The sequence below is a fragment of the Rhinolophus ferrumequinum genome, chromosome 17, assembly GCF_004115265.2.
Source record: "Rhinolophus ferrumequinum isolate MPI-CBG mRhiFer1 chromosome 17, mRhiFer1_v1.p, whole genome shotgun sequence".
In the NCBI taxonomy this organism is placed as follows: Eukaryota; Metazoa; Chordata; class Mammalia; order Chiroptera; family Rhinolophidae; genus Rhinolophus; species Rhinolophus ferrumequinum.
In genome coordinates this window covers 8,444,525-8,459,295 of record NC_046300.1, presented here as the reverse complement: position 1 = coordinate 8,459,295, position 14,771 = coordinate 8,444,525, and positions in this window count along the sequence as shown.

Below are 14,771 nucleotides of genomic sequence, written 5' to 3'. Positions count from 1 at the left end.
TAGAGCCAGGATTTGAACCTGGTTATCTGATTCAAGACATTTTGATGCCAAAAAATCTCAAGTTTACCACCAACAGAAAATAATCATCCCTGATATAAGAAGGAATGATGAGCAAAGAAATTGGTAAATGAGTGGTTAAAACTCAAAAATATTTATGTATAAAGTAATAATAATAACAACACATAATTTGTGTGGTTAAAAAAGTAAAGCAAGATAGATATGATATCCTGGACAATAAGTCATAATTTGAAAGAGGGTGATGCCTGGAGTTGAAGTTTTCCAAGGTCCTTACATTGTTTGGGAAGAGGGTGAAAACACTAAGTTTGAGCTTTATGATTTTCTAATCAATAGAGGGAGAAATAGAATTTAAAAACAAAAGAAGCAAGATCAGAACATAGAAAAAAGAGACAAAAATGGTGAAACAGAAATCACAAATAATGTGGTAAAAAATAAATACAAATATGTCAGTAATTACAGTAAATGGAATAAACTCTCTAGTTTAAAAAAAGTATAAAATGGACAAAATAAAATCCAACTGTATGTTATTTTTGAGATAGTCTTAAAAACAGAATACAGAAAGATGTGAAAGGACAGAAAAAGATATCAGGCTAATATAACAGTAGAAAGCTGGTAGAGCTATGTTAACATCAGACCAACTGTAAATGAACAAAGTTTACTAAATAATGATAAAAAGTCCGGGACCTTACAACTTGGTAATTCTAAACATTTATATGCCTAACTACATATCTATAAAATATAAAAAGCAAAACTTGACAGAACTACAAAGAAAAATTGATAAAATTTACCACTGTAATGGAGATTTTAACACACCTTAAAATAATGGCTAGATCATACACACAAGAATCAGAAGATATGAGCAACATAATTAAGACAATTGAATTAATATATAAAGTGTTGCTCAACAGTTAGAGCATTCACATCCTTCTAATGAACATATGGATTATTTATGAAAATTGACCACATGTAAGTTCATGTAGTAATTTTCAACAAATTTCAAATGATTTATGTTATACAGGCTTCATTCCCTGATCTCCATACAACTGTTACAAAATCACTAGTAAGCAAGGGAAACACATTTAGAAATTCAAAAGCAAACTTGTATATAACTCATTGGTCAAAAATATATATAATGGGAAACACAAAATAATTGGAATTAAATAATGAAATAACTAAATAGCAAAATTGTACGAGTATAGCTAAAGCAGTAATTAGAAGGAAATTTAGAAATTTAAATGCTATGTTATAGGGAAAAAAATATAATTAACAAATTCCATGTCAAACTTAAGAATTAAAGTAGAAGTAAAGAAATAATAAAAATGAAAAGTACAAAATTAATGTAAGAAATAAAAGATATTTAATGGAGAAGATGCACAAAGCCAAAAATTGATTCTTTAAAAGGCTGTTGACTGACTTCAGTAAAATTGGGGTAAATATGGAAGATACAAATAAATAATGAAAAGAAGGGGATAAAACTGGAAACTATAGAGATTGTAAAATCAACAAAAAAAATGTGATGCCAATATATTTAAAAACTTAGATCAACTTGGACAACTTTCTAAGATAATACAAATTATCAAAACTGACTCAATGAGAAATAGAAAACCGATTTGGTACTAGAACTGTTAAAAAAGGAATAACTAGTCAATTTTCCCTCAAAAAGGAAAGGGATAGATGGACAGATGAACAGACCCAGACAGGCAAGGATAGCACAAGAAAGGAAAATTATAAGCTATTCTCATTCTTGAACAAAGATGCAATAATCCTAAACAAAATACTATTAAAACAAATCCAGCAATTTTTTAAAAGTAAAAATCATGATCAAGTTGAGTTTATTTCAGGAATGAAAATTTGGACTCGATATTACAAATATTTTCATGTAACTCAACATGTTCACAACTTATAATGGTGTGGTAGGCAGAATAATAGCTCCCTAAAGATGTTCATTCCCTAATCCCTGGAACCTGTTAATATGTTACTTTATGTGGCAAAAGGAGCTTTGGTATGATTGAGTTACAGACCTTGGGATCAGGAAATTATCCTGGATAATCTGGGCCCAATCTAATCACAAATCCTTAAAATTGAAGGGGAAAGCAAAAAGGTGGTCAGAAAGATACAAAATGGCAAGTACTCAACCTGCCTGTTGCTGGCCTTGAAAATGGAGGGAAGGGGCCATGAGCCAAGGAATGTGGCAGCCTCTGCAAGATGGCAATGACCTTCACTCATTTACAGCCAGCACAGCGACCATGGTCGTATGATCTCAGGGAACTGAATTCTGCTGGCAACCCAAATGAGCAGGAAACATACTTTCCCCTAGAGCCTCCAGAAAGAATTGCAGCCTGCCAACGCTGTTTTTCAGTTCAGTCAGACCCGTACTAGGCTTCTGATGTGCAGAACTGTAAGATAATTTGTGTTTTCTTAAGCTTCTAGGTTTGTGGTAATTTGTTACAGCAGCAATCAAAAGCTAATACAGATGGGACAACTCCAGCTGTTAGAAGTTAAAAAGTACAAGTAAATAAAACATCCATTTACAAAAACACCACAAAAATATTGGAGCTAAGTTATCCCATTGGTTTTCCATCTTGTGAGAAAGTAGAAATGAAATCCCTACTTCATATTTTACCCAAAATCCAATTCCAGATAGATTAAAGACTTCAATATAAAAACAAAATTTGGAAAGGCTTAGAATACAGTGCAGAATAATACACTATCTTTGGGACATGCCTTTGTGATAGGGAAAATTTTCTTAAAATTCAAAGTGCAAACCAACAATTGCAAAATTTAACTCCCTTAAAACTTTGTCATCAGGACAAAAAGGAAAAGGAAAAATCATAAACTAGAAGGAAAAATCTGCAACACACATAACTAACAACAACAAAGTATCTATCTAGAGCTACACTGTTCAATACATTAGCTGCTAACCACATGTTGCTTTTGAGTACTTAAAATGTAGCTAGACCAAATGAAGATGTGCTATATGTATAAAACACCAGATTTTAAACAGATTTAAAAAATTTTTTTATTGATTACATGTTGCAATGGTGATAGGTTAAGTAAATTGTATTCAGTAAAAAATACTATTAAAATTAATTTTGCCTGTTCTCACTTTTTTAAATGTGGCTACTAGAACATTTTAAGTTACATTTGTGACTTGTATTTTATTTCTATCGAACTGCATTGATATAGAATATATAAAGAACTCATGCAAATCAGTAGAACAAGACAACCCAATTTTTAAAATTGGCAAATATCACAGAAGAGGAAAATTAATGGCCAAAAAACATTTGAAAAGATGTTTTTAGAGAATTAGGGCACAATACAGTTAGTGGGACAATGGCTTTGGAAAACAATTTGGCATTACCTAATAAAATTGAATATAAGCATACCCCACAACCCAACAATTACACTCTTAGATAGGCAAACTAGAGAAACTTTTTAAATTTAATTTTCAATTACAGCTAACATAAGATATTGTATTAGTTTTAGGTGTACAACAGAGTGATTAGACATTTATATATCTTAAGTGATCACCCCATAAGTCTGATGTCCATCTGACACACAGTTATTATGATATTATTGACTATATTCCCTATGCTGTACTTTACATCCCCATGACTATTTTTATAAGTGGCAATTTGTACTTCTTAATTCCTTTCATCTTTTTTGCCCATGCCCTCAACCCCCCTTCCACCTGGTGACAATGTGTTCTCTGTGAGTTTATTTCTGTTTTTACTTGTTCGTTTATTTTGGTTTTAGATTCCACATGTAAGTGAAATCATGGTATTTGTCTTTGTATGTTTGACTTATTTTACTTAGCATAAATACCCTCTAGGTACATCCATATTGTTGCAAATGGCAAGATTTCATTCTTTTTTATGGCTGAGTAATAGTCTATTATACATACCGTGTTTCCCCGAAAATAAGACCGGGTCTTACACTAATTTTTGCTCCAAAAGACGCATTAGGGCTTATGTTCAGGGGATGTCATCCTGAAAAATCATGATAGGGCTTATTTTCTGGTTAGGTCTTATTTTCGGGGAAACACGGTACACACACACACACACACACACACACACACACACAGATGTTTCTATATATTTAGAGATCCATTAAGAAATTAGGGGGGAAAATAGAGTTGAATCTGTATCTACTAACATAGTGATGTAATTGGGAAAAAAGTAAGTTCCAGAATAATATGCATTTGGAGTCTTTCAGTTAAACCAAAAGCCATAAATGTGCATATTAATATAAGTGCTTGTGTAAGTATGTCTGAATAATGAGAAAGGTGCAGAAAGGGACACACTAGTCTGTTAATATCACTAATGGTTTGAATGTGGAGGGTGAGATGAAAAAGGATTCAAAGATGAACCCTAAGTTTTTTACCTCCACAACTGATTGGTGGAGATTTATGGAGACTAGGGGAGAAATAGGTTAGGGGATGTTGGATTAATAATTCCACTTTGAACAAATTGAGGCAGAGAAGGCTGCTAAACATTCAAATGGAGCTGTTAAGTGGGCAGTTCAAAATACTGATAGGAATTTAGGGGAATGCTCCTCATAAGGAGGTATAACTTTTGGAGTCCTCGATATACAAGTGATATTTAAAGCTATAGGACTGTATGAGATCTCCTAGGGAGAAAAGGGCAGCTGAAAGGACAGGGCCCAAGATTGAGCATTTGGGAACATTAATATTTGTAGGTCATAAAGAATGATAAACCAGCAAAGGGACAAAGGTCAAGTTACGAACAAATCAGAGACTGTGATCTCATGGAAGCCATGAGAAGAAAGCTTTTAAAATGAACAAAGTTCAGAAGCAATATGCTTCCACTCTCAGCGCTTTTCAGATTTATCCTGTGTCAGTTATCAATTGCTATATAATAACACAGTGGCTTAAAAACAGCCATTTATTGTGCTCACAAATTTTCAGTCTGGTGGGGACTCAGGCAGAGAAAGTTTGTCTCTGCTCCACATGGCAGCAGCTGGGACAGCTCTTCTGAGAGCTAGCAGATCCCTTTCCAAAGTGGCTCCCTCATGTTGAGAAAGAGCCAAATGAAAGCTGTATTGCCTTTTATGACCTAGCCTTAGGAGTCACATAGCATTTACTTCCACTGTACTCTATTAGTTGAAGCTATCGCAGGGTCCACCAATGGGAGGGAACATAACTCCACCTCTTAACGAGGGAGTGGTGAGATTCTGGAAGAGCACTGGATGGGAAATACTGTTGTTACCATTTGGGGTATATATGCAATATCCTGGTCAGACATAACAGCTAAAAAGAAGCCTAGAGATGTCTGTACAGATGGATACCAAATTTATTGATATTCCAACCAAGTGTATAAGAATCACATTTAATGCAGTACCTCAAAGAGAGTTCTATGCAATATATATTTCATAATTGAAGGGGGAAAGCCTGTATGTAAGATGTGGCATAGAGGAAGCAGATAATTATTCAATGTTAAGAGACGAAGACCACTTATAATTATTAATGTTAGCAATGTTATTATTTAAATGTTTATTTTAATATGTCCGTATAAAAGAATATTTTTTTGAAAAATCACTAGTATTACCAGTTGTTCTTGGCTATTTCATTTAAAGTTAAAACAAAAATTTTAATGAAACAAAGAAAAAGACAGTGGATGGTATTCTTGAAAAAATAAGAATTCCCAAACTGGGATCAAGAAGAATCAGAAAGCTTGAATAACCACAAAGTAAATAAGGGGTAGTCAAATATCTATGCCTAAAACAAAGGTGCCAGTCTGCTTCATTAGAGAAGAAAAATTCATATGATTATCACAATGTAAAAAATATTAATGAGGTTTAACACTCATTACTGATAAGTACCCTTAAGTCAATTAGAAGTAGGAAATTTCTTTAATATGAAAATGTTTATTAGAAAATTATGGCAAACATCATAATTAATGATAGAACGTTGGGAACTTTCCCATTAAAAATATAAATAAGATAACTATACTGCTAAAAGTATTGTACTAGAAGGCCTAGCAGATTAATTAATTAAAACCTATAAATAGAGAGGAAGAGGAAAAGATTACACATTTTCTGCAGACCATATGATCCTCTATCTAGAAAATTTAAGAAAATCAACTGGCAAACTGTTAGCTCTGATAAAGGGTTAACATCGATGTGGTTGGATATAAGATTAGCCTATTTTAATTCTTTCAGGAGTCTCATGATTATTCTCAAGTTAGATGGTTCACTAGAATGATTTACAAGACTTAATAGCTGGCCGTACTCACAGCTAAGGCTTATAAATAGCAAAAGATACAGAGCAAGGGCATCAGAACAAAAATGTGCATCAAGCAAAGTCCAGAGAACTCCGACAAAAGCTTCTAGGTCTTTCCCCTCCTAGGGCCACAGAGGATACACTGTAGCATAAACTACAGGGACAGGTGAAATGTCTCTGCCCAAGAAAGCCCACTCTAGTCTCAGGGTCTGAAGCTTTTATCAGAGGTTAGTCATGTAGGCAACTGTTCTGGCTACATTTTTCAGCACTAAACCTATAGTAATTGCTAAAGAATGTTCTTGAAATATAACAGAAGTGAAAGATGGAAACTTAGAATTATCAGGAAGAATTAAAACACAATAGAAAGAGCAAAAATATTGGTAAATACAGTAGACATCTTAGAAGAGAAGAAGTCCTCTTAATTCCCAGTATGACATTGAAAGTGCGTGCCACCTACCTTTTAATCTTGTTTCAAAGTAATTTTTCTTAACAGCACCTTCATATTTCTTCAGCCAGGCATTTGAGCCCTTCCCCCGCCTGTCCCAGCATGCCTTTATAAGTTCAACTGCCCTCTATGCCATTCTCTCTGCAAATCCCACATTCTTCCACCTCAGAACTACTCCCCACCTTCTCCCATCAACCAAAGACCCTGTGGTTCATTGCCAGAGCTCAAGGTACCATTTATCCTTCAAGGGCAAATACAGCTGGCACCCGCCCCTCGGAATCAGTGCTATAATGAACTGAATCAGCCTTGACACTTGACACTCTTGCAAATTACTTAGTATCACTCTTCCTTGGTTGATGTAAAAAAAAAACAAACAAACAAACAAACAAAAAAAAAAACAAACATGGTTTCTTCAGATTTTACTATTTTATTTGTTTGGAACCTCTCTAGAGACAGCCTGATGGAAAACTTAAGTCTTCAATTCTTAAGGCATTTGGTCCTGTTTATTGAATGTGACAGCTTGGGCACACCTACACAAAAGCTTTCATATGAAATGTTCATTTTGTTGCATGAGCCTAATTTAAAACTGGCCCGAGGGCACATTTTGTTCAGTTGGTAGAAAATCTGTGATTTCATGTTGATGCTCACGATGACTAAATTCAACTGTGACGGAATTTTTGATGCAAAAAGCAAAAATCACAAAGCCTTGGAAATTGGGCCACAGAACGAAGTATGATAGTCTACTAACTCTGGCAGTGATAATGGGACAATTGCATATCCACATACAAAAGAATGAATTTGTATTACTACCTCACAAAATTAACTCAAATGGACCAAAGGCCTAAATGTAAGAGCTAAAAATGTAGAACTCTTGGGAGAAAATACAGGGGTAAATCTTCATGACCATATATTTGGCAATGGTTTCTTAGGTATGACACCAAAACACAAGTAACAAATGAAAAAAAGAAATATATTGGACTTCATCAAAATTCAAAGATTTTGTCCTTCACCGGACACTATCAAGAAACTGAACCCATATATAGGAGAAAATAGGTGCAACTCATTTATTTGATAAGGGGCATGTATCTAGACTATAAAAGAACTCTTACAACTCAATAAAAGCATAAATGACCCATTAAAATGGGGAAAGGATGTGAATAGACATTTTTCCAAAGGAGATATAAAAATGTCCAATAAGCACATGAAAAGATGCTCAACATCATTATTCAACAGGGAGATACAAATCAAAACCACAATGAGATACTACTTCATACCCACTAGGATGGCTATCATAAAAAAGACAGATAATAACAAGCGGTGTTTAATATGTGAAAGTTGGTACCCTTATGCACTGCTCAGGGAAGATAAAATGGGACAGCTACTTTGGAAAACAGTCTGGCAGCTACTCAAAGGATTAAACCTAATAGAGCTACTATTTGACTCAGCAATTCCACTCCTATGTATATACCCAAGAGAAATGAAAATGTGTCTACATAAAAACTTGTACTTTGTTCATAATAGCACTATTCATAATAGCCAAAAAATGGAAACAATCCAAGTGTCCATCAACTGATGAATGGCTAAAAAATGACGGTATATTCATACAATGGAATATTATTCAGCTATAGAAAGGAATGAAATACTGATACATGCTACAACAAAAATTAACCTTGAAAATATTATGCTAAGTGAAAGAAGCCAGTCACAAAAAACCACATATTGTGTGGTTCCATTTAATTGAGATGTCCAGAACAGGCAAATCTATAGAGAATACAGAAAGTAGAGTAGTGGTTGTCCATGGCTCGGAGACATGGAGTGGGAAAATAGGGAGTGACTGCTAATAGGTACAAGGCTTTTTTAGGAAGTGACAAAATGTTCTAAAATTAGATTGTGGTGACCATTGCCCAACAGTGTGAATATACTAAAAACAGAATTGTGACAGAAGCTGTACTGTCCACAAAGCCTAACATACTTGCTATCTAGCCCTTTACAGAAACTTTTCCCGATCTCTCCCTTAAGCAACTTTTTTTTCACCCAGTTCCCCCAACCTCCCTCCTCTCTTCCCTTATGGTAACTTTTTTTTTTTTTTTTTTAAGGAGGGCGCAGTTCGCAGTGGCTCGCAGTGGCCTATGCGGGGATCGGACTGGCAACCTCGGTGCTACCAGTACCACGCTCTAACCAACTGAGCTAACCAGTCACCCCCCATACAATAACTTTTAAATTGAGAAGTGTGAGTCCTCCAACTTTGTTCTTTTTAAAAATCGTTTTGGCTATTCTGGGTCCTTTGTATTTCCATATAAATTTTAGGATCAGCTTGTCGATTTTTGCAAAAAAAGTCTGCTGGATTTTGATAATAATTGTGTTAAATTTATAGATCAAATTGAAGAGATCATTTTTTTTCCTTAATCTCAAATTACCAGATTTAACAAGTGAAATCCTCTTCAACTGTCTTCTGTGGCCTTTTGAGAAGAACTATATCATTCCTTAAGCGCTTCCTTGCTTTCTGACATAAATTAGTTCAAGCTCACCTCATAATTCTTCTTGTCACAGCCAAGGAGTTTTGACTGTTTCGGCGGAGGATGGTATTTAAACGCCAAGATCTTGGTACTTGGCACTAGATCTGGGTGCATTGCTGTTGGGGTGTTACTGCTCCAAGGCCCTCTCAGTGCACAGAGCTAGGGAATGTGCGAGTGTGTGTCCCTATACACACACACATACACATTCACATCTATACCATTTATGTCTATGTCTACATGTAATGTTTGTGTATATTATATATCTAAATATACATATCTATACATTGACACTCGTGAGTAGTTCACACTGGATCCTCTAATTTTAATCAAATACCACAGAGTTCCTCTAATTTTCTCCCTTTCCATATTTTAAACTCCCTTTTTTGACAATGAAAAACATGACTTACAGCTTTCTTGTATATATTTATATTAAACGTATATATATATGAATATAGTGTGTGTATGCACATATGTCTATGCTATATTGGTCAATATTATGTATGTTTATATATGGTAGGATTGCACTTTCTACAGCCTTTGTGACTAACAGACAGCCTGTCTTTTTTGCTCATGTTCTAAAATTGGGACCCCAAGAGGTCAAAGACCCTATTAGTGACGGACCAGTGCTGGTTGAACACAGCCCCGCACCTCTTGGTGGGTCGATGGGTTTGCTTGTTTTCTGTGGTGCTACAGCAAGCACAGGCCTGACTTCCAGGAGGATCTCTTCAATTGGCTTCCCTTGAAACACACTGTGAGCTGCAGAGAGTTTGTCCAACAAACGTTAGAGAACGTGCTCAGTAGACACAACTGTAAGCGGGTGGGGAAGGCAGAACTGGGCAGAGGAAGAAGCGACACCCCTGAAGTTGCAGATGAGGCCTCTGATAATCCCACAAGCAGATCTGGAGCTGGGGTAGCCCCTCAGAGTTGATTCAAATTGTGAGACGGAGAGCGGGCTTTTATATCTCCACGTCAGCCGGCTCTGGGCTGGCCCTGGGAGGGGGCATAGCCTGGACCGGCAATTCCCTGTAGCTGAGGGCGGTTTCTAGTGAAAGGTGTATCCATAAACTCATAAGCTAATATTTCCGGCAGCTGAAGGGTGGGTGCATTGGTTCTGGGGAGGGGGTGTGATGGAGCCCCACAGAATCCACTAGAGGGAGAGAGATCTAGCCTGCAGGCAGTGGTGTCAGGTAAGCATCCAGTGTCACACAGGAGGTGGAGCGCAAAGAACAGAATTGGACGAGGCGTGGCCATTTTGGCTCTGGAGACGCGTCCTAGAACAGCTTCCTGCGCATGAAGAGACCGCATGATGTGAAGAGGCTCTGAGCTAGACGCCATGTGTTCAGGGGTGGATGGTCCAAGTAAACAAACCACAGGGTCTCTCGGAGTTACTTTCTTTCAGTTCATCAATTTCAAGTGGCAATTGTGATTCCATTTTCAGTATTGCCTTCCTTCTTAAGTAGTTGAACCTAAGACAATTGATAGATTGACCTCATTAGAGTATAAGCAGAAGAATCATCAAAAATTTCTGATTCATCCAATGGAGTCTTAGTCTGAGACTGGTTATGACCCTTGGATACTCCTATCAGCCACTTAATGACAACCTAAAATTGTCCTAATGCTGCCCTGTGGTCAGCTCAGTCCACAGGGAAAGCCCTGGAAGGATGTACTTTCCTGTTTCAGTCAGGAGACTTTGCCTTTGGGACTGTGGGGTTTGTGCCTGTTCTCTCCTTATCACATGGAGTACACTTCCATCTTGTGTTAAATCCACTTGTCTTTAATCCATTGACCGTTCTCTCAAGCCCTCTCTACATGGACTCTGTTCCGTGGGAGAACCCAGAGGACACTCCACATATCAAAGAAGTCGAGGATGTACTTGTGAGAGAGGCACTAGCAGCATCAAGGAAAAGCTTAGTGGTGGTTGGTCTTTGTAGGATAAGGCTAACCAGGCTTCCGCATAGGGCCAAAATAATGGAAGTCAGGCGACAGCACTTAACTCTCAGAAGCAAAATAGGCATAACTATCCTAATGAAAGAAATGCAGCAAGCTATAGAATTGGTTGATAGAATACAGCAAAATAAATGGGTAGCCCACAAGGGAAATGCACAATCAAAACATAAAAGAGACACGACTAGGAAGGCCAAGGATTGCTGATTCACCTCACACTTTTATGTTATGGAGGTGCCTTCTTTCCTTAAACCTCATGAACTAACCTCTGGTAACTTCAGACTTTTCTTCTGCAGCTTTCTCACCTCTCTTAGGCTTCATAGAACTGAAGAGAATTAGGGCCTTGCTCTGGATTAGGCTTTGGCTTAAGGGAATGTTGTGGCTAATTTGATCTTCTATCCTGACCACTAAAACTTTCTCCACATCAGCAAAAAGGCTGTTTCATTTTCTTATCATTTGTGTGTTTACTGGAATCGCACTTTTAGTTCCATTCAAGAACTTTTCCTTTGCATTCACAACTTGGCTAATTGGTACAAGAGGCCTAGCATTCCGACTGTCTTGGCTTTCAACATGCATTCTTCACTAAGCTTAATGATTTCTAGCTTTTGATTTAAAGTGAGACACATGTGCCTCTTCCCTTGAACACTTAGAGGCCATTGTAGAGTTGTTTATTGGCCTAATTTCAATATTATTGTGTCTCAGGGAATAGAGAAGCTCTTGAACAGATGACGTGGGGAAACAGCTGGTCCAAGGAACAGTCAGACACACACAACATTTATCAGTTAAGTTCACTGTCTTATAAAAGCACAGTTCATGCTGCCCCAAAACAATTGCAATAGTAACATCACAGATCACTGATCACAGATCACTATAACAAATATATTAGTAATGAAAAAATTTGAAATATTGCAAGAATTACCAAAATGTAACACAGGGACACAAAGTGAGAAAATGCTATTGAAAAATTGATGCTGACAGAGTTGATGCTTTGTGGCCACAAACCTTCAATTTATAAAAATGCAATACCTGTGAAGCGTAATAAAGCAAAGTGCAATAAAACTAGGTATGCCTGTAATAATAATTTTAAAACAAAATGATAGTAATTAAAATTTGCATTTGAACAAAATGTGTTTATGGTACGCCTTTGGTATGTACAATTACATTTTAAAGGTATTGCGAAATTTTTATCCAACAAGTATGTATTAATGTATAAGTATATACCAGTATATTCATTTTTTTTAGGCTCTGGAGATAACTGCCTAATTGTCCTCCAAAAATCATGAAAGAGCCGGCCCTGTGGCCCAGGCGGTTGGAGCTCCTTGCTCCTACCTCTGAAGGCTGCCAGTTCGATTCCCACATGGGCCAATGGGCTCTCAACCACAAGTTTGCTGGTTCAACGCCTCGAGTCCCACAAGGGATGGTGGGCAGCGCCCCCTGCAACTAAAATTGAACACGGCACCTTGAGCTGAGCTGCCTCCCGGATGGCTCAGTTGGTTGGAGCGCGTCCTCTCAACCACGGAGGTTGCAGGTTCAACTCCTTTAGTCCCACAAGGGATGGTGGGCTGCGCCCCCTGCAAATAGCAATGGCAACTGGACCTGGAGCTGAGCTGCGCCCTCCACAACTAAGACTGAGAGGACAACAACTTGAAGCTGAACGGCACCCTCCACAACTCAGACTGAAGGGACAACAACTTGACTTGGAAAAAAGTCCTGAAAGTACATACTGTTCCCCAATAAAGTCCTGTTCCCCCACCCCAATAAAATCTTAAAAAACAAACAAAGATGAAAACATGAGCCAATTGATTCTTTCTCCAAGATCATTTATCTGTTGTAAATGGAGAAGTGTTCAAAGAAATTATAATCATGACTGTCATACAGATAAAATGAACCTGTGTCAAAGATTTTAGTTAACTCAATGAGGGCATTGGGCTTTGGTAAGATGTTACAACCAGTTAAAATGAGAATTTCAAGTACCACACTGATATAGATCAGTAATGCTGAAATTAATTTACAAATAGGTGTAAAACTAGCTTTTTCCTGGAAGGGGTTAGAAGGGGGAACATAATTTGCATGTTTATGGACAATTAATTTGCATTTCTATCATTATCTACAATCTACAGAGCAGTAAAATAGCTCAAAGACAATGAAAGGTCAGAATGCCTTTAAAATGCTATTACCAGGAAGGGTCAGCTAGATACCAACCACCTTGTTGTCTGTTGAATACACTCAGTCATCTTTTAGTGCATTTCAAAGTCTTTTACAATTTTTCCCTACACTGTGGGCACACCACTCTGGATACCTTTCTTCTATAAATCTTTATGAGCTATATTTTCATTTAAAAAAAAAGAAGAAAGAAAGAAAAAGGAAGAAAGAAAGAAAGAGAGAGAGAGAGAGAGAGAGAGAGAGAGAGAGAAAGAAAAAGAAAGAGAGAGAGAGAGAGAGAGAGAGAGAGAGAGAGAAAGAAACAAAGAAAGAAACAAAGAAAGAAACAAAGAAAGAAACAAAGAAAGAAACAAAGAAAGAAACAAAGAAAGAAAGAAAAGAAAAGCCTAAGCAGCTGGAAAAATAGTGACCCACAAAAACATCTCCCAGCTGGCTGTTTCTGAACATCAAGCCCAACATATCTGGACAATAGCTGGATTTTACCTAGAAAAACTTTTGATCCCTATTATTATTTTTTAACCAAGCAGATGTTTTAACTCGGAAAATACAAATATTTTAATCAGAGTTATACCAACAATTGTAAATTCAATTGAGAAAACATTTTCTTGCATAGACTCCATTAAAGCTGTTTAATCTGTAAGTTTTCTACATATTACCACTACTTATTCATTTTTTTATTTCAATTGTGTTTGAAACATAATTTGAAAAAATTAAAATATTTTAAAATTATTTTATTGAGATTATTTTTACTAGTACATTTTATTTAGAAAATATTTGAATCTTTGAAAATGTACCTGATTATAGCTTTTGTCAATGTTTTATTTTGCCCTTCATTTCTATTAAAGCAAATTTTCTTGGGTTACATTTTTCTGTCTTGATGTTGTAATGAAGATTTGAATCTTTTGTCACTTTTTAGTCAGTAACAGTTTACCATGTGCAGTTTTAGCCGTCATCAGTTTTATTTTATGTCAGTTATATTTACCAATTCTAGGTCAGACTTGAGAATTCAGTTTTACCTTGGAGAATACTGTCAATGTCTGAAATTTCAAATTCAGCCCTTCTCTAGACTTCCAACTACTTTGTGTGTCAAATATTTACTCTCTGTGCTATGCTATTGTATGGACAAAGAGCAAAGAATGTCCTCAGAGTAAAAACCTTAGGAACAAAGACATTCAGTTAGGTTTATGAGACTGATCATTCATCCATCCATCTTTCCACCCACCTATCAATTTGCCCATTGACCCATTCACTTAGCCATTCATCAATCTTTCCATTCACCCATCCATCTACTTATGCATTAATCTACCCCATCCAACCACCCAAACTTCTTTCATTCACCCACCCACTCAGCACCCATTCAGCCCTCCATTCAGCAATTACCCATCCACTCAATCATTTATCTATCCTTCTATCTAATCATCTGTTCCTCCATCCATCCTTCTAT